Source organism: Podarcis erhardii (assembly GCF_964252035.2).
Source record: "Podarcis erhardii genome assembly, chromosome: 4".
Taxonomy (NCBI): Eukaryota; Metazoa; Chordata; class Lepidosauria; order Squamata; family Lacertidae; genus Podarcis; species Podarcis erhardii.
The window spans coordinates 66,916,176-66,937,975 of NC_138508.1; the positions used below are offsets into that span (position 1 = coordinate 66,916,176).

At 40.9% G+C, this 21,800-nt stretch overlaps 1 long non-coding RNA gene across 2 annotated transcripts in view; it reads right to left on the reverse strand.

The window, feature by feature from the left end:
- Nucleotides 1-3,289: 3,289 nt before the first annotated feature.
- The window catches only part of LOC309340400, a 31,448-nt gene continuing 12,937 nt past the window's right edge, over nt 3,290-21,800 (reverse strand). Inside the window, exon 3 of one of the 2 annotated variants that reach the window (XR_014155972.1) lies at nt 3,290-3,369. This is a non-coding gene — a long non-coding RNA (uncharacterized lncRNA). Of the gene's footprint in view, nt 3,439-21,800 lie in introns of both variants that reach the window. The other variant, XR_014155973.1, reaches the window with a different exon arrangement.

A 21,800-nucleotide genomic window follows, 5' to 3' on the forward strand; every position in this document is an offset into this window, starting at 1 on the left:
CCCGCGACGGGGTGAGCTCCCGTTACTCGGTCCCTGCTCCTGCCAACCTAGCAGTTTGAAAGCATGTCAAAGTGCAAGTAGATAAATAGGTACCGCTCTGGCGGGAAGGTAAACAGCGTTTCCGTGTGCTGCTCTGGTTTGTCAGAAGCGGCTTAGTCATGCTGGCCACATGACCCAGAAGCTGTATGCCGGCTCCCTTGGCCAATAAAGCGAGATGAGCCTCAGACCTCAGAGTCGGTCACGACTGGACCAAATGGTCAGGGGTCTCTTTACCTGTACCTTACTATCATTTACCTAGGGATGAAGACTTTTTCTGGCAGAATGATGGCCATCCACACTCTGCAGCATTAATGATTTCCAACACACAAACAACTGGTTATGACAATATACCGGTATATGAGCATCTTTGCAACCCACCAAATTTCAACTTAGCTGATGCGTTAACCATAGTGAATTTTCTGTAGCATGTATTTTGCATATTTGAAGCACTGGTTTGTATTAACAATAATTTGTGCTTCCCCATCATCAGTGGACATGACCTAGTTTGGTCTTCTCCAACCCCACCAAGTTGGTGATAGCTGACTAGCTGAAACTTTCAGAAATACACTACTGATTTAGAAGCTTTAGGAAACAGGCGAATAACCATGTATTTTTGCTATTTTAAAGATCTGGTGTTGTTTCTTGCTATTGTTTTGCTTTAATGCTGGTATGCATCTTGCTGGCCTATTGTTTCAATTGTTATATTGCTTGGCATATTTGTTTTGGAGTTTTTAATATTTGTAAACTGCCTTGGAAATCTTGACTAAAGAGCAGTATCCAGCATGACTCATCCTGTACAGGCATGATTGTCATCCCATTGTTCTCCTGAAAATGCCTCTGCTAAATAGCATGGGCCTCAAATACCACTAAATGTTTTATAAAATAGAATTAAAATGAGTAGTTGAAGCTAAAACTTTGTTGGCCTTTTATGCTTCAGCACAGGGAATCAAATGTGAATTTGCTCTGAATGTGAATGTTCTGTATTTTGCCTTCTAACATAGGTCTGCTAAACAAATTATCCATTCTTTGTCCTTAGTTTAAGTTCCAGATAGAAGTCCAAAATTTTCCTGGATGGTTTGAGCCTGATATAACTTGTTTAAAATAATACGTAGTTGAGTGCTGAAGATGGTGATGCTCAACTAGTAGGATCAGCAAAGCTGTCTTTCTATAGGCTACTGATGACCTTTGAAAATATCCCACAAATGCTGTATTTTAAGATGACAGGCAGATTTTACTCCTACACTTCAGAACAGGAAGCTAGTTTGGGGGTATATTTAAATAAACCATAGATAATGAAAGCAAGAAACATTCATACTAATTTATATAATTGATGGGATCGTAGCCAGGAGGGCTTCCCATCTGAGAACTACAACTTATTTGATAAAACAACACTCATTATTATTTTGACATAGCCTAGCATCCTTTGAAGAACATCCTTATTTCTGACCTGGCTCCCCAGGCCAGGATGCCTTTATTTTTCTGCATATTTCACAACAGCCTTTGCCCACCTGGTGCCTTCCAGATGTCTTGGACTGCAACAGCCTTCAGTCCCAACCGCCATGGGCTGTTCAACAGTTCTACTCCTTACACCCTAACATGGTCTAACACTTCTTTCCTTTGTTTTCAGGGTTTTTACAACAGACATGCAACAAAACATTTTAATCAGATGCTTTGAAGATGGATGCAAATAATTTATTCAGTTTCTCTTCAATAGCCTTATCCTCCTTTAACTGTCCTTTGACTCCCTTGTGACCCAAGGGTCCAACTTGCTGCTGGTTATAGTCATACCTTGCATGGGACAGGTAGGAAGCTAGAATATGAAGGTGATACTAGCTCTTAGCTCAGCAGTAGCCAACATGGCGCTGTCAACATGTTATTGAACTAATAATTCCATCATGCCAGACCATTGACCATGCTGGTTGAGACTGATTACAGCTGTAGTCACCAACATCTGAAGAGCATTACATTAGCTGCCCCTGCTTAGATGCATATCTCTTCTGCCCTACTAATTCAAAGTACGGTAAGTCCAAGTACCTTTGTACAGAAATACAATGCTGTGAAATTGAAGGTACCTTTGCTCCTCCTTTTCTTGTAAAAATAAGGTATTTGGAATTGCATTGCCAGCTATTTCAATGCAGGCACCCCAGAGTAATTGCTTCACAGTCTGACTCCATAGAGCTTACTTCACTGTAGCTAGAATATCAAATGCCTCCTTTCATCTAAGAAGCTAGAGGTACTTGTAAAGGCACATTCTTACCTATAGTTACCAATTCACTCATGGAAATCATCCTGTATTTATAGCAGATATTTACGTTCTATGTATAAGGAACAGTTATTTGCACTTTTAACTTAATAAAGCTCATGTTTGGTCCTTGTTTTTCACACACACACACACACACACACACACACACACACACACATTAAAAATAGTTGAAGTTAACACATTCAAATAAATTCTGCCTATAACTCTTATCTCTGTTAGATTGAAAACATCTCTCTCTCTCCCCTCCCCGAATTTATAGATAATGATGCTCTTTCCATTTGTTTTCCATTATGTATGGGCAATTAAGTCGGTAATTTGTCTATGTTAATTAGAGAACTGCCAATTTGAATATTTACCTGCCAAAATGTTGAACTGAGCAAACAGTTTATTTATCCCTGCTCTTCATTCTAGATTTTTCACAGTGAATTATGCTGTGGAACTGTTTCTCCTGAGGAAAACTCTGGAAGTCCAGTTGGTTCAGTTCTTAGAATTACTCCAGACCATATACAGAAATAAACTAAGATGTCTGCATGGTCTTCTCAATTCAAAACAAAAACATCAGCTGCTGCAAGTTTGATTACCACTCAAAACCATGACACCAGATTTCCCATCCCTATAAACTAGTGGACCATTCTTCTGATCACTTGCTGCACGGCTGCTTAGAGTGGAGCACAATTACTGCACTATTAGTGAAATATTACAACCAATGGTGCTGGCATGCTGGCATCATGCATTGACCTAGAACATTAGGTTGGTGCTGCCATGGTGGCTATAGCTGCTACTGACGGCTAACTGGAGCTGTGACATAAGCTGGCAGGACACCAAGGAAGGGGAGGAGGATCCCAGCGAGGGGTGTAGCCATGACTGGCACACACCAGGACAAGCTGAATATGAGGAGGGGAGATTGGGGACTTAGGAGGTACTCATAGGACATTGGAGGATGTTGATGGGCTTGCAGACAGTTCACAGGATCCTGGGGAAGGAGAACATCACCAGAACCAGAGGTGCCCACCGTCTTTGTAGACACAGCAGAGTCTGAGGCTTTGCAGGAAGCGTACTCCAGGAGACTGAGGCAGGCAAGGGAACATAGCCTAGTTCAGTAGTAGACCAGGTGAAGATCATGAGGTTCGTTAGGTCTGGAAGGATATTTGTGGTCACTCAGCTGGATCAAGCTCAGGGCAGGTGAGGGTCACATCAAGTGGAGAGGCATAGCTGCTTAGTAGGAGCAAACTCAAGACCACTGCTTGGTTGCCTTGGGAATGTAACTGGACTGTGACTTTGGGACTGACCCCATATGTTCCAACCCTGGATTTTCTGCAGAGGTGAGAACCTAACCTTATGAATTGACTTTGGACCTTGCTTGTTATATTGGACTTGGACTGGTATTTGACTGTCTGACTACACTCTAGTGTTGCCTTTGGGACTGTGTGCTACCAGGACTTGCCACCGGGTACACCAAGGTTCAGGACAGGTTGTACAAATGCCCTGATTTCAAGAGTATATGCTTGGTGCTAGATATGTGAGACTGAATGCAGTTTCTGGTGGTTTACAGGGACGTGGGTGGTGCTGTGGGTTAAACCACAAAGCCTAGGACTTGCCGATCAGAAGGTCGGCGGTTTGAATCCCCGTGACGGGGTGAGCTCCCGTTGCTCGGTCCCTGCTCCTGCCAATCTAGCAGTTCAAAAGCACATCAAAGTGCAAGTAGATAAATAGGTACCGCTCCGGCGTTTCCGTGTGCTGCTCTGGTTGACGGAGGCAGGGATGGTTTGGGGCTGTTGTTGAGGATCCACAGGTCTGTTGACATGCTGAGGCCTTCCCATTATGTGTGGCTTGGGATTTAGTGGCTTTCCATGACAACCAGGGGTCTGTTTCTAATCATATCAGGTCTCGCACACTTGGCAGGTCATATGCGTGATTTGGTTTTTGTGTTTGGCAGAAAGAGGCTAATATAAAGGAAAGATGATTACTTTAATGCCTTTGTCATTGACATACAATTTCTAGCAGGATTTAGGCTTACTGAATGACCTGTTAAAATGGCAAATCCTAGGGGCTGATACCTTTGGGGAACTTTCTTATTGAATTGCTGGTGGCCTTAGGAAACATAGGGAATCATGGATAATTGACACAATCATTTGGAGACCCCTTGAGTGATGAAAATGCTAAGCTGTTATATTCTGAAATCTAATATTTTATTTCCTAAAATTAAAATGTTAATTTAATGAATGAAACATTTGGACCTTAAATCAGGTAAATGTAGAGTTGTTATAATCCGATAAGGAACCGTGGCTAAATATTTATCTAAATCATTTTTACTTTAAAAAATATTCAAGAACTCCATAATACTAGCAATCCAAGACTGACTGATTGAAGGTGAGAGACTTAATCAGCAGATAATGGAACAAAGTCATCACAGCAAGCAATTAATAATTTTCTATAGAAGAGGTTGGAACCTGGGCTTAACACTCAATTGGAATTACCGTTTTTTTTTGCACTATAAAATGTCTGTGCGTGTTATGGAGGGAATGCCTACGGGTGGCATGCCTACGGATTTTCCTCCTCTAAAAACTACGTGAGTGTTATGGTCGGGTGCGTGTTATAGAGCGAAAAATACGGTAATTGGCACTATGGTCACTGAGAAAATATATTTTCTGCTGCAATAACTGTTACCAAAGAGACTTGCAAATGAAGTCTATGGCTTGTTCAGTCAGATTAATCACAAGTCTTTTGCCATAATTTCTTATTTATTCAATTCCTTTCTTTAATTTGCTTTCCACAGTATCTAGATCAGGCATAGGCAAACACGGCCCTCCAGATGTTTTGGGACTACAACTTCCATCATCCCTAGCTAACAGGACCAGTTGTCAGGGATGATGGGAATTGTAGTCCCAGAACTTCTGGAGGGCCGAGTTTGCTTATGCCTGACCTAGATAATCCATAGAGCTAAGTTCCTAAGAATCTGGAAGGAATGTCCCCTCAATATCCACTGAAAAGCTCATTCAATTCATTCACAAGTACTGCAACACAGGCATAACTTGGACACTGTATTTGTTTGCTTACATTCTCAGCAGTGGAGTAGCATGGGGGGCCACTGCCCTGGGCACATTTTTGAGGGGGTTCCCCCACCACAGTTCCCTCATCGAGGGAAGTTGCACTTTTGGGGCTGGGGCGATGGTGGCAGCAGCTCCTTCTCCTTATGGCCACCCCTGGGCCAGCCAAGAGGGAAGGGTGTATCTGCCACTTGGCCACAGGCAGTGGAGAGGTGGCAGCACCACCCCCCTCTGATGCTGAGATCACTTGCAGCTCTACCCCCTCCCCCCAGTCAAGCCTGACCTGGGGGTGGAATTGGAGAGGTGGCGGTGCCCCTCTCCAATGCTGCAATCCCTTGCAGCAGAAGTGCCTCTCTCTGAGACGCCCCCAGCACACCACACCCACACTTGCCACGGCGCCAGCCAGCAACCCCAGCCAGTAATTGGGGAGCCAATGTCCCTGATTCTGAGCCTATAGTGGGTGGATCTTTGCTAGCTGTATAGCAAGTTTTGGGATCTCTACCTTTGCTATAACAGTATAATTTTCCTAAGGAAGCATTTATAATGATAGAAGGTCTTATGTTTGCCATGGAGCAATGGACACTGAGGAAAATTGAGAAGGTGCTAAATGCTGGAAAGGAGTTACATTTTTCTCTCCAGGCTGCCTTTCCCCCCCAGTTCCATTTTCTTTCCTCTCTCCTTTTGTTAGGGAAGCCAGAATTTTCCAAGCTAGAGTTGTAACGAATCCAATACATGTTTTCAGCCACACACACTTCTGTACTCAGTTCCAAAAGTGGTCTTCTGAGCCAGGATTTGTCTCATGAGAGCATGATGAACACTTTCCTCCTTTCTTGTTGCAATGTACTTTCACTAAGAGTCCATAATTTCTTAAATCTACCCATTTAGATTCTTCGTTGGAACTGTAAAAACATGTTTCTGAAATCAGAAGGTACAGACTTTTGAAAATAAGGCTTGATGAGTCCATTGACAGTCAACAAATAAAACAAAGTCATGGGGGTCACCAAACCTTTTGGGTATGTGGGCACATCTGGAATTTTGAGAAAGTGTTCTGGATGCCAGTCACAAAACATCTGGTGAGGGTGTGTGGAATAACACAAAATTGCTGATATATGGCACAGCATGCCAAAAAGTGGCTGCCATTTCTAAAAGAGCAGAAAGAGAGAGAGCTCCCACGTTGCTTCCTGAAATTATCTCTGTGATGGCTCCATCTAGAATTTTGTTGGGCTGAAGACTAATGAGGACAAAGAAGAAAATGACTATTATTCATACTTAACTAAGCACAACTACAAGGGTAAGTGATTAGGTGTTTAGCTATGTGATGCTGAATGTTATGAGTTAATTCTGTTCTATCCTGATTCCCCTTTGCTTTTGTTTAAGCTAATCCACGAACCAAGAATATGTTGTAGATATTGCTGCAAATTTGCTGTTTTTTTGTGATAAGCAATTGACATGAGAAGACTTGGTCTACCTATATGTATCATTTCTATGATCGTTGTTTATGCAAATTTTGTGTATGTGTGTGCACCTGCACGCACGCGCACACACACACACACACACACACACACACACTGTGTTAATATTCCTGAAAACATGAGAGTGTGAAATAAGCTTTTGAAAAGCATAAAAGCCTCAACCTGACTTGTTGCAATCGAGGAGATAAAAACATGGACCATTTCCCCAAACTTCCTCAGAGAAAATCAGAATGAGAAGAAATAATAAGAGGGGAACACATGTTTGTGCCATGTCATCTCATTAAATAATGCGCAGCCCTTGGTTTCTTTCTTTCCTGCAATAATGGTGAAACAAAAGTGTCTCTGATCATATGCCACTGGCTGTTTACATATGACAAGAATGGGATTGTGAAGAGCCCCATAACCCAGGCTTTATATACCTTATCCTGGGAACCGTAAAGCTGCCTTTCAGCAAAACAATGCACTGTACACACCTGAAAGCATTAGACTGGAAGAGGGTTGTCAAATCACTGGAAAGGGATTTCTGTGCTTGAAACACGAGCTTTGCTCAAAAACCAGGGAAGGGAAGAGAGACAGAAAAAATGTCAAGGTCATAGCCAATTGCTTTGATAAGCAATAAAAAGGGGACATGAGAATGAGCTAATGGCAGGGGGACATTAAAAATTAAAAAGGATGTATTGATTTAAGAGGTGCTATCTCAAAGGCTAAGTAGCACCAACTATTGACAAAAAGGGGGATTGTGCATTTCAGACAATGCATGCAGTAGCCCACTGGTGTTTATCAGGCTTTCCCAGTTGTCTTGTAAATGTTACCAATTCTATATTTTAGCAGGGCAGTTTGCTTCTAGTTTTTAAAAACATCATAAATAATGATAAAATGGACATGTCAGCATTTTCAGAAGTCACTGCAAACGCTTCTTTCAAAAACAAAAAAGTCAAGAAAGTGGAAGGGAAATGAAGAAATTATTTTGGAAATATCCCATCTTTAAATAACCCATGCCAAAAAGAAAGGCTTTTAAAAAAAATCAAATACTTATTGGCATTTCAATAAATTGGGTGACCTCCTGCCTCTTTGTGTAGGAAACAGGATTCTGGCAGGCACAGCTCACTATGTTGCAGGGAGAAAAAATGTGTTTGCTGAATTTACCACCTTTTCACATAAGGTTTAGGAATCTCATTCGCCTTTCATCAGAATCCATTCATCATAGAATGGTTGTCAGGAGAATGGCGGTCAGGTACACAAGAGGGAGTGAGATTTGCTTCCAAGGGTCTGATTATGTGTGGAACAGCACAAAATACAGTGGTGCCTCAGGTTACATATGCTTCAGGTTACAGACTCCACTAACCTAGAAATAGTACCTCGGGTTAAGAACTTTGCTTCAGGATGAGAACAAAAATCGTGCTCCGGCGGTGCAGCAGCAGCAGCAGCAGCAGGAGGCCCCATTAGCTAAAGTAGTGCTTCAGGTTAAGAAGTTTCAGGTTAAGAACAGACCTCCGGAACGAATTAAGTACTTAACCCGAGGTACCACTGCACCTGGTATATGTTTCTTTCCCTTATGTTGTGCGACAAGTATTAACTTCCTAAAACAGATATGCCGCCTGGATTAAGAACTCTGCACATGGGGAATACACGTGTTTGTGTACACGTGTGTGTTTCCCCCTCAAGTTAAACCGAAGTACTTGCAGCCTTATTAGCGACATGTTTTATTATCTAACGTTAGTTGAAGCAATTTAAAAATGCTGGTTTCTTAAAGTGTAGCACCCTGCTTGTGGTTAACGCTTAGCTGGAATGAAATATTCAACGCAGCAATAGAGAAATTAAAATAGTAATTTATTTGTCAGACAAATAAATGAGAGGCACAGTGGTATATGGTTACCAAGCTCTGGCCTGGCCTCCTGCCATTCTGGCCAGCACTTATATTTCCTTAATCCAGCCCCCTTGCTCCTCCTGTGGCTGCCTCTGTCCAATCAGCCTGGTTGAAATTCCTATTGGCTGTTTGCTAGAACCAATCACAAAAGATACACCCATTTCCTTTCGCCCTTTTATGGGACACAAAGAGCTATATATTCTTATATCTATAAATGACAAATAAGTAGTAATATATCTTACATGTGTCTCAACAAGGAATCTTAATTACCAGCTCACCTCTTGCCCTCCTTGCCCTATTGCCTTCCAAAACAGATGGTTAATCTTAACTTTTTATCTTCAAGGATCTTGAGTTCACATCATCATTGAAAGATCTCCTTCATTTGGAGGTCTCTAAACAAAAGGCCTGACAACCATATATCAGGAGTGCTCGATGGCGTCTCCTGTCTGGCAGGAGGCTGGGCTCATTTGCCCCTCTGGTCTCCTATTGCAATATGACTCTATGAAATAAGAATTTAACATTTCTTTCTTTCTAGATCCTTTGCATAATTACATTTAAGCTAATATATTTCATACATTATCATAGGTAGCCTTTTAAAAGAATAAACCTTCTCAAAGTGAAAAGGAACAGTTTACAGCCTCAAAATAAAAGAGGAAAGAAAAAGCCTCTTCTTCTGTTTACACTCCCCTTCCAGCCAGTTGCTTTCTTTTCCATTTGCTCTTGGCCTTTTTAACTTTAGGAAGAAGATATGGCTCATTTTACTATTTACCAACCCTTAATTTGTAGGGTCAGTGTAACCTTGGCTCTCAGCCTGTAATTCCCTTTTTACGACTTTGAGAATTGTTTTCTGCTATAAATCAGGGGGCCCCCTTGTCTAGGAGGAAAAACATCTTGCCAAGGTTCTTTTAGGCAGCTGGTCTTCTGCCTGGCATGAAACATTTGAAAATCTTTAAGCTCATTTTAAAATACAAGCCCTGATCAAACATATAAGCTTTGATAAAAAATGCAGGCTTATGATTAGATGCCTCAAAAGCTTTAGCAAAAACTGGCAAACATCATAGTTTGGGACTCGGAGATTATTCCTTTGCCTTTTAATTCATGGTTGAATCATGAGATGAGGATAAGGGTAGCATCTTTTGTCTGTTGTTTTTTCTGATGTTCCATCTACAGTACCACCACTCTATTTGTGACTCTACTTTGTGGTATATCTCATGTTCTGTTCTTTAGCATAGGCAGGGGTGTAGGGTTACAGGAGAGAAACGGTGCTCACATCATCTCCCAGTTCAACTGTAACTGTAAATGTAACTCAAGGGCAGCAGTTCTAAGGCAAATACATAAAGCTCAATAGTAAATTTGCTTCAGGCCCAAGCTAATCTTGATCTCCTGAAACTGTACAAACAGTGGAGCAAGCATATTTCATATTTGTCAGCTGTTTTAGAGAAAATCTGATATCCCTATAATAAACTATTTTTATAGTAAGTTTTGAGTGTTTATTGCAGAGTTCCCCGCTGAGGACTTGCATAAATCTAACAGAACTTTAGTGGTAGAATGCTGATGCATTTCAGTGAAAATTAAATGCATGAGTCATGAGAAAATGTATCTAATTTCCAGAGGGGTGTGTCTTTGTGTGCACTTAAATAGGGATGGGGTGAAATCGGATTATTTGCATGTAAATGCACATCTCCCTAATATGCACATTCCAAAACTATATGAACCAAAACACAGCCACCCCTTGAAATGTGTATGTGAATTTTTTTCTTAAAAAAATGTTTAGGAGAACTCTCATTTTCCTACTCATAATGAAATACTGCCCCTCAATGAGGCCAAACTCAGAGTCACAAAATGTTTAGGAGTATGCGTACCCCAGGGAAAAAAGCACTGGTAATGTGGATGAACAATGCATATATTACAGTACTGTGTGTGTGTGTGTGTGTGTGTATGTGTGTGTGTTTCATATGTATACTTCATGAATGAAAATTCAGTTGCAGTTATGTACGGTACATCAGGCAAAACTGTATACAAAAATGTGTATATTATCTGTTGACATTTGTTATAGGAATATACTATATCTTTCCCCCCCTTTTTTCCTTTTCCTTTTTTCCTCTTCACTTAAAAAAACAACAATTTCTAAGTGTTGTATTTAAATGTAAACATGCCCACCACCCAGTGGCGTAGCGTGGGGGGTGCAGGGGGGGCCGGCCGCACCGGGCGCAACACCTGGGGTTAGGGCAAATCCGCGGGTTAGGGGGCGCAAATCCATGGGTTAGGGGGCGCAAATTATTTGCCTTGCCCCGGGTGCTGACAACCCACGCTACGCCACTGCCACCACCACCCCAAATGTGTATGCTAGGAGAAATTTGCTAATGGATTTTCATAAGGACTTTTTAAAATTGTAAAGTGATATGAAAAGGTGGAGGGTGTTAAAGCATACCACTTTCCAGTGGTGCGGAAAAGAACTTGGGTTGTGGTGCCCATGGAATTTCCCATCAGTTGGAGAAGTTGGGAGCATATAACACAGGTTGGTCCAACTTTTCATACCAAGTGAACTTGCAGGCCGCACACTGCCTTGTTGTTGCTGGTGGTGGTAAGCAAGCTCAAAATTTGACAACAACGCTCCCTTCAGCCTTCGTGCTGTGGGAGACGGCGCATATCTTTCATCCTTAAAATGGCCTTAATAAATGGCCTTTATTATGGCTTTCCTTCCTGCCTACCACCAACTCCCTGGTGGTGGTGGTGGGGAATAGACAGTATACAACAGAAATTTACTCAGGATTAGTACATGCATGTAACACTTTGTAAGGACTGATTCCAGAAAGAACTCCCTTGCCTATAATTCTTTAGCTGTGCTTGCCCTAAGTTCTGCAGCAATAGAAATACTTCCACTGATCTGAATGAATGTGGAAGCTCTGTGCCTGCCCTAAAGCACAATCCTTTCTACCGTCTTTTAGTTTCTTTTTCTGGGTTTGTTCAAGTTAATGATTGACAACTCCTTAAGCAGTTCCCAAAAACATGACCATAGACAGATTAATGCAAGGCAGGAATATATTAAGGCCATTTTTTAAAGTGTAAACAGCAGGTAGCAAATGCCCACTGACAAGCAAATTCAGATAGCATTAACAAATTCAGATTGTATTAAGCAACTTATTTTTATGCAAGAGGGAACTGACATTGAAAGGAGAACTGTAGCTGTGAGAAGCTGTGGTTAGAGAAAAATGGAAGCAACAGCTATGGTTACAAAAAATGGAGGCAAACTTTTCTTTGTGGCTGTTCTGGAAGAGGAAAAAGTGTGTGTGTGTGCACGCGCACAAGCCCAATAGTTGGTGCAACTAGTTCTTATAAAATTAAACTCTGATTTAGAGCAATGCCTGAACCAGACCAGGGTATGAATACATATGGTTTAGCCACCCCTGATCTAAAGATACATGATCTCCCTCAATGCTTTTTTTCTAAAAAAAATGTTTTGTTGTTGTTGTTTAGTTGTTTAGTCGTGTCCGACTCTTCGTGACCCCATGGACCAGAGCACGTCAGGCACTCCTGTCTTCCACTGCCTCCCACAGTTTGGTCAAACTCATGTTGGTAGCTTCGAGAACACTGTCCAACCATCTAGTCCTCTGTTGTCCCCTTCTCCTTGTGCCCTCAATCTTTCCCAACATCAGGGTCTTCTCCAGGGAGTCTTATCTTCTCATGAGGTGGCCAAAGTATTGGAGCCTCAGCTTCACGATCTGTCTTTCCAGTGAGCGCTCAGGGCTGATTTCCTTAAGAATTGAGAGGTTTGATCTTCTTGCAGTCCATGGGATTCTCAAGAGTCTCCTCCAACACCATAATTCAAAAAATGTTTAGGGGTACTCTAATTTTCCTACTCATATCTAAATACTGCCACTCAATGAGGCCAAACTTAGCTTCACAAAATATTTAGGGATATGTGTAGCCCTGCGTCATCCCCCCCCCCCCCGAAAAAGCACTGATCTTCCCAAAGCTGAAGCAACATGGCGGACTTTGGGTGGATAGATATGATGTAGTAGCAGCACCATGATTATATATGTCAAGTTAGACCATTGGTCCATCTAGATCAGTATTCCCTACACTGGCTGGCAGCAGCTCTTCTGGCTTTTAGACAAAGATCTCTCCCATCCCTATCTGGAGATGCTGAGTATGGAAGCTGGGACCTTCCCAATCTAATTTTTTCTCTTCATAGTATTGTATTCTTCAGGATAGAATCTTGTATACTCATCCATTCTCGGCTGTTTAATAGTTTCTTCCAAGTAGGGTATTTTGTTTTTTGTTTAGGTTTCCTTTGTGGAAACAGACAGCTTGCTGAGCTATAATACATAACTGCTGATAGGATTAAAGTTAAGCACAAAAGAGATCTTAGTGAATTCTGGTAAATTTACTAATCTTGGTAGCAGATGGTTCAGATCATCTCTTTGTTCTGTGGTTACATGATTATAGTAAGCAAAGGAAACTTTCAAGTGCTGAGATTTGTTTTGAGTTTATTTTTATTTTTTGTGTACAGAGTCTGCATCTCATACTTTAAAACTGGAAAACACTAAACTGAAAGAACGCAGAAAGTTTTTATTTCATCAGTAAACCAAGCTAAAGGAAGTGAAATCAATGCTAGAAGTTTGATTTGTCAAATATTTCATTGTCCTTTAGACAAAAATTAAAAATGTTTGTATTGGAATGTGTAATTTCTGCTGTTTTTAAACTGGGTTGCATTGATTTTTTAAATTGTATTCCCTTCTTAGTTTTTGTTATGCTTTGTGATTATTGTATTGTACTTTCATTGATATAAACTCTTCTGAGTGCTCTATGAAAAGAGTGGCATTAAATATACTGTAGATAAATAACGTTTCTAGTCCAATCCTATGCATGTCTACTCAATTAAAACCTATTTAGTTCAAAGGACTTTATGAGAGTGTGTACAGTATAGGATTGGATAAGTTGTCACCTATTTTACTTCCTTATTGTTCCCTTGAACTAGCTTTCCCCAGGTCCCTGTCAGCAGATCTATGCAAGGCCTTCAGGCTTCAAGCCCTGTAGAAAGCCCTGAAGACATACAACTTCCAACTGGCTAAATAATGACTGATGTTTTACGGCCAGAATTGTGACTTGTTATTGTTCTTGAAAGGGTTTTCATTGGCTGACTGACAAGGGGTGGGATATAGTTGCCATATAGTTATTTTGTAATTCTCATTGTTGCAAGCCCGTTTGTGATATTTTTGTGTTGATTCCAGTACAGTGGTACCTCGGGTTACGTACTTAATTTGTTACGGAGGTCCGTTCTTAACCTGAAACTGTTCTTAACCTGAAGCACCACTTTAGCTAAAGGGTGCCTCCTGCTGCCGCCGCGCCGCCAGAGCCCGATTTCTGTTCTCAACCTGAAGCAAAGCTCTTAACCTGAAGAACTATATCTGGGTTAGTGGAGTCTGTAACCTGAAGCATATGTAACCTGAAGCGTATGTAACCTGAGGTACCACTGTACTGATGTGCCCTCACCCCCAGCTTTGCTATGCTGTTTGCATACTGAAATAGGGGCCATTTTGACAACTGGAGCAAAAGGTCAAAAGAGCAGCAATATGAAATGGATTTCCTTTTTCTTCCCATTTTAAATGAGTTTTGCAATATGTTACAAAATATAAACATTGTTATACATCCTGTATAATACCATTCAATACACATAGGCTTTCAAAGAGAGAGAGAGAGATAGAGGCTGAAACTATGGTTGGAGGTTATTCATTTAAATTACCCTGATTAATATATAATCATATTAAGCTTATTATTAGTAGCTATATAATCAAACTATATTCCAGTGGAGTTGCCTACATATGGTAATAACAAAGATGTCCCTACTATCAAAAACTTGTAAACCATAACCTCAAAACCCATTATATTAGGGTTTACTGCTGAATGTATTGTCGTGAGTTTGGGAGATTCCACTGTTGAAGAAGACAGGGAAGTTTCTTGGTGAGTTAAGGGCCCTAAATACAAGTCATTAGTATAAGAAAGGAAGAATAGGTGGGACCTCTAAGTCACCTGGCTGGTATTGAGAAAGACAAAAGCCAGAGTTGGGGGGGGGGTGGGCTCAGGTTGCATTTTTGTGTAAATAAACCATATATCATAAAGACATCTGTCTCCACTGTTCCTCATTCTAAGGAAACCAAACCCTGGGTAAGCGCAAGGAAACCCTGGAATCTCACACTGCTTGAAGATTGGGTGGCGTGCAACAGTATTTTTTTACTTTATTCAATAAAATCAATCCAATTTGCCATAAAGTTACATTGTCATTGTTTTTCTTCCCTGAATCTATCTGTTAACTTGGTCATGAAGCCAAACTCCAATACTTTGTATCTGAAGAAGTGTGCATGCACACGAAAGCTCATACCAAGAACTGACTTAGTTGGTCTTTAAGGTGCTACTGGAAGGAATTTGTTTTGTTTTGTCCAATACTTTGTTAAGCCATTCTATTTGCAGATGGTACAGCCAAAACTCTCCATTTCTCCCTACATAACCTTCTAGCTGCTGACAGTATGTAAGATTTCAAACCTTTATGCTCCTACTTCACCAAACCTTCCATGTAGTTAACGAGAAAACAAACACAGGATCCATCATTAAGGTAAACTCTCTATGGGCACTGCTGGGTGCTATTATTCTTGGCACAAGATCAGAGTTAAGGCAGGAAGCATTGTTTTCATTCTGGTTTTGGTCCAGGGCAAATGTCCCCATTCACCCCACCCTCTAAAAAAGCATCCATGCCAGCCACATACCACTGGTACAGCCCAGATATAGCTTTACTGTTTTATTCTATTGGTGGATTCAGTTTCCAAGCATAACAACGTCCCTCTCTCCAGTCCCTCCCCACCTGTACTCTGAACTGAGATTTTTTTTTTTTAAGGGACGACCCACCCATGAGGCTTCAGGTGACAGGATTCACAGGGGCAGCAAATCCTGATGTAGATCTTTATTCCTCTCTTGTTCCTAATGTAGATCGTCACTCAACCCTTCTTCCCTGGAAGGAGTGTGGCACCATTTGGAGGTTTGCCTCAGGTGCCAAAATGTCTTAAGCCACCCCTGCTCTGCTGACTGAAGTGTGGCAGGTATCTATAAAACCTAGAATCTTCTTTGTCATGGCCCCTCAGCTATGCAAGTGCTAAGTATGGTTTGTTTTGTACACATGGATATTTTGGCTCTGGAAAATGTTATTAACATTTTAGTCACATTCAAATCAATATGAAAAGCTAACTTTTGTGCCATTACCTTAATTTAAAATGCAGCCCATTATACTGTGTGGTTAGAGAGCTTTGCTGTGTGCAATATAAATTTAGAAATGATTTACATAATACACATAATCCAAGATCACTTGCATTTCTGTTGAGGGTGACTTATGCAGTTGGACTGGGAATAAAACATGGAAGCATAGTCAATTAGTAATGGAGATCAGTTGAAATGAGGGAAATTATTTTTACTGGAGAACGATGAAATTGTACACTGACTAATGCGTAATTACCAGCAAGTAATAAGCAATGCACAAAGAAATGTTTAAAATATCACTGAACATATTTTGTGTTCAAGCAGATGCTGTAAATGGGAAATACTTTTTAGTAATCAAGCAAATATATTTTAAAAAACAAAGTAGTCTTGCCTGCTGCAATTAAATGCAGCTCTTCAAGTCTTCAAGCAGATCCTGTCCAGTCATGTTTGGGTGTTCCTTGTTCTGTCTGAACATCTTGCTAATGTCAGTTACATAATTAGAATTTGTGGCATTGATGGATGCAGGTGTTGAAGCTACGTCACTGCACATGAAGAATGTCGAAAAATATGCAATCTGTGGCTAAGATTAAACTATAAATTATAGTGGAAAAAAATCTTGTTGAAGTGTTGCTTTGTCACACTTGGTAACAAAAGAGCACAAGGCTTGCAAGTGTCCATGTACATAATTGCAAACTAAATAAAAACTTGTTAGAATCTTTGGTTTGTTGCATATCTGGGCTTTAAGGGTGAGGTCTATACATACCACTTTCCCCTACTGCTGATTCCTCCCTCCTTACAAGGGTAAGTTTGTTTGAGAAAGTGGTAAACAAGCAAGAAAGGCCTGCAGAATGCTCCCCTGGATAAACCAATCTGGTGGCTTCTTTCCTGCTTTTTGAAATTTCATATGTCATTGGCAGTATTTCACACAGATATAGCTGAAATTGTTGTTCTATTAAATCTATATATTGCTCATGGCTTTGTAGGGTCAGTATAGGAATAAATTTAGCTGGAAAATGGTACAGAAAAATGAAAACTGCACAATCCTATACATGTTTACCCAAAAGTAAGTTTTGTTGAGTTCTGTGTCGTGTCCCTCAACTGTCCCGATTCAATCAGGACACCCCATTTTGGGATGGGTATAGGATTTCGGTCTTTCACATACTAAACTCTTACAATTTCACTAATGCAAATCTGTTAAAAATCTAGCTGCCCAAATATGATGCAACAAACCATTGCGGATTGAGAGCTCAAGGGATGGACACATCCTATATTTCAGTACTTACTCGGGTAGACCCACCTTCCTAGTCAAGGTTCACAGTACCTTAAGGCCAGCAGAGGATCACACATGCACCTTGCCTCCCTCCCTGGCAATAAAATTATAATAAAAGTAAATTAAACAACTAACAACTTGCTGCCATTTCATCACACCCAAACCAGCTGCCTGAGGTGATTGCCTAATAAAAACCTGTACTCAGCCATGAGTGACTATTGTTTTTTAACAAAATGTATACTTCCCATCCATCCTCTAAAAATACTTTTAAAAACCATGCCACAAATATTGCACAGGAGCTTTGACAATTAAATGGATCGTTTCCAATATTATATACATTATGCTATTTTTTCCACTTTATTATGTTTATCTGGATCACAGCCAAAATGTACTGTTTCAATAAAACAAAATCTTTTGTCACAATACTACAGCTACTATAAGAATTCCTAAGTGTTCCATATTGTCACTGCTACTTTAAAGCTAACTTGTGTACATTGAAGAGCTGGTGATCATATATACTGTGCAATGCCAGCTTAGCTGACAGGTGATGATACTGAAAACCAGTGCTTTTTCCCTTAAAAAAATGTTTAGGGGTACTCTCATTTTCCTACTCATATTGAAATACTGCCCCTCAATGAGGCCAAACTTAGATTCACAAAATGTTTAGAGGTATGCGTACCTCTGCATCCCCCCCCTAAAAAAGAACTGCTGAAAACAAACAAATAAGTCCGTGGCATTTTGAAAGCCATAAGATTCTTAAAATATTGTCTTCTAGGCCCACTTACATAGGCCTGCCTGCCCACAACCAGCCAAACTGGCCTTGGCTGATACTTATAAAAGTGAAACAAAATAAAAAAGAGCACATTTATATTGGGGACTTTCATAATTGTTTGCTTGTATTCTTTTAAAATAGTGTCATTTCCAGATAGGCTGTGCATTAGTTCTGACTTCTTCTTTACTGTATGTTTTAAAATTATTCTAAGAGAACTGGTGTTAAGAAGGCAGACATTAATGTTATCGTTCTTGGCGTGGCTATATTTGCACAGCTGAATATATTGTGCCTGTATTTTACACTTCTGTATTTTTTTCAGGGCTGCTTAGAAGATACAGCTTAGATTGTCAGTCTTTCATGCTAAGCCTTTTCCAAAAAATGTACAGTACCTGGTGCAGGAGTTGCCACCCCAGCACCTATGGGTGCCATGATGCCCACAAAGGCTTTCACTGGTACCCCTAACAGGAGACCCAGACTCTGAGCTTTCATTTTTTTAAAGAAGTCTCTAATCCTCCTAGAAAGAAAGAAACATTTGGAGGGCATCAGGTTGGGCAAGACATTATTAGATGGTCTAAACCCCTCACCCAACTCAATGATTTTAACACTGGATGTGTGTGTTTGGGGGGGAGTTGTATGATTACTCACAAAGGCACTTGTCATGAGTAAATGTGGCAGAATTGGTGTTCAGAAATACTGTAACACACTAATAAGAACAGTGTGGTATATTGACTGGTGTAGCAAAACAGTGTGTTATATTTTCAAATAAGGATGGGCATGATAGATGTGTAAAAGCTTATGCATCGTACTAGAACTTGGGATCATGCAATGAAGCGGAATGTTGGAAGATTCAGGGCAGAGAGAGAAAAAGCACTTTTTTTGTACAACACCATAGTTAAACTATGGAATTTTCTCTCACTAGATGTAGTGATGGCCACCAGCTTAGATGACTTTAGAAGAAGTTTGGCATGGAGAATAGCTATTGATGGCTACTAGTCATGTTAGCTAGTCATGGAGAATAGCTATTGATGGCTACTAATCATGTTGGGACGCGGGTAGCGCTGTGGGTTAACCACAGAGCCTAGGGCTTCCCGATCAGAAGGTCGGCGGTTTGAATCCCCCCAACAGGGTGAGCTCCCGTTGCTCGGTCCCTGCTCCTGCCAACCTAGCAGTTCGAAAGCACATCAAAGTGCAAGTAGCTAAATAGGTACCACTCTGGCGGGAAGGTAAACAGTGTTTCCATGTGCTGCTCTGGTTCACCAGAAGCAGCTTAGTCATGCCGGCTCCCTCAGCCAATAAAGTGAGATGAGCGCCCCAACCCCAGAGTCGGCCACGACTAGACCTCAGGGGTACCTTTACCCTTACCTTAGTCATGTTGGCTATGTTATCCTTCCATCGTTGGAAGCATATTTCTGGGAATAGCACATGAAGGGAGTGCTGTTGCATTCAGGCCCTGCTTGGGGGCTTACTATAGGCATTTGGCTGGTTGGCCACAGTGAAAACAGGATTCTGGACTCGATGCATCTTTCGCTTAATCCACCAGGGCTGCTTTTATGAGTAGCAAAGGAAGGAAGAAAAAACCCACTAGTTCATGTTTGTACCTAAATGTAAATAAACTGTGTGATAGCCTTTGGTCAAACTTGGGTCCTTGTCCAACTATGACAAACTATAAATGTCTTCATCAGTTGTCTCTTGGCATGAATTTACACTTAATACCAAATCTTGTTGTTCTCCCTGGTTTTGCTGGCAAAACAAAATCTGCTTCAGATTTGCAGACAATGGATCCCCTGACTTAATCAGAACAAAATCTCAGCAGGAAGCCCATCGTGATCAAAAAACCAACTCTTCCAAGTACATAGAGACAAGTTGCTTCCACAGACTAGCATCAACCAGATTTCTGTGGCTGTAGCAGCACCATATTGCCTGAAGTGGCAGCACCTTAAAACACCATTAGTAATTAGTTTTAGAGTTATAAAGAGCAACGGTTTGGAACAGAACAGGCTAGGAGGCAATGTTCAAAAGGACACAGCTCATAAACCATATTTCTAATATCTGAGTGGTTGTATCATTTTTGCACTACGCAGCATTTTTCCCCACACATAGTAATTACCAAGTTTTGACAGCAAAATATTACAGTTAAATGGTTGATCCAAGTACCCAAACTTCAGTAACAAACTTGGCCATGTTAAATGCTGCGCAAGTTATTAAGAGCTACAGGTTGAAGCTGTTAGTAAGAGAATGGGAACTCTTTTTTTAAAGTATACACAGACACACACACACACACACACACACACACACACACACACACACACAGACACACACACACTGCATTCTCTCCTACTCAGTGACCTTGAAAACAATGTGGTATGAGCTTAGAAGTACACATAAAATAGCAGGAGCTAGTAAATATGGAAGGGACAAATGGGCTTGTAAACAGAATGACAAATAGATATCTATAGTGACGGTGTTACCAACAGAAACAAGGGCTTTTCAGAGTATTGAGGAACAGCAGCATAATGTGACATGTCAGTGCAATACCCTCAAGAGAGAACTGGCACCTTGTAACACCACCACTTCCCTAAGCTGTTGAAAGGATAAAATCCTTGCCCTTTTTTATATATATGCATCTGGTTCTATCATCTGGCATAGAAAGATATAAACGGCATTGAGTGTTCTGAAGACAGGCTTGAGTCTCAGTGACTCAAGACCAAAAGTGAACACACACATGAACCACCACAAAGAGAAGAAAAATGTTAAACTCTGAGAAATTTGGAATCTAGTCCTGATCATTTCATTTTATCCAAAAAACTGTAGTCTCTCTATTGTTTATAGCTCTCACTGGCATAATTTATCATGCCTTCAATTATTAAAAAAAAAAAAACAGGTTTCCTTTCACTGAGTCATTTATACTGAGGAAAAAATTCAATGGTTTTTAAATAAAGAATTTTAATAAAAGAATAATAATTTTATTAATGTTTAATTTTTTATATAAAACATATTTTAGATATTAACGATATCCATTTCACAGATGCATATTGCTACTGACAAGCTGTGGCATATATGAAGTTAGGCATTTCATAAGTTGTTCATAGCGTATCAGACCTTATAATAAGAGCCTAACCTGGGTTTGAGGTTGCTAGAATTGATAGCTGCACGCCAATTCAAACTAGAATTAAGGGTTACACAGCAATAAATTCATATAAAGCATGTGTTTTTACATCACTATGGATTGCAGTGAATCTTTTCCCCACCGCCGCTGGTTGCCCCCAAACTAGTAGACTCTAGCTGCTTTTTCCCCCTAGTGAGAATTAAGTCTACTTGGGAAGAGGGAACAGCCAGATGCAGTGGTTTGCAGGCAAAACGTGTGACTTTATGTCCTATTGATTTGTGCCAAAAAATGAAGAGTGACAGCGGGACGCGGGTGGCGCTGTTGGTAAAACCTCAGTGCCTAGGACTTGCTGATCGTATGGTCGGCGGTTCGAATCCCCTCGGCGGGGTGAGCTCCCGTCGTTCGGTCCCAGCTCCTGCCCACCTAGCAGTTCGAAATCACTCTTAAGTGCAAGTAGATAAATAGGTACCGCTTTATAGCGGGAAGGTAAACGGCGTTTCCGTGTGCTGCGCTGGTGTTGGCTCGCCAGCTGCAGCTTCGTCACGCTGGCCACATGACCCAGAAGTGTCTTCGGACGGCGCCGGCTCACGGCCTATAGAGCGAGATGAGCACGCAACCCTACAGTCGGACACGACTGGCCCGTACGGGCAGGGGTACCTTTACCTTTACCTATGAAGAGTGACAATAACTTAGGCATTCAATTTTGCCATGTCTAA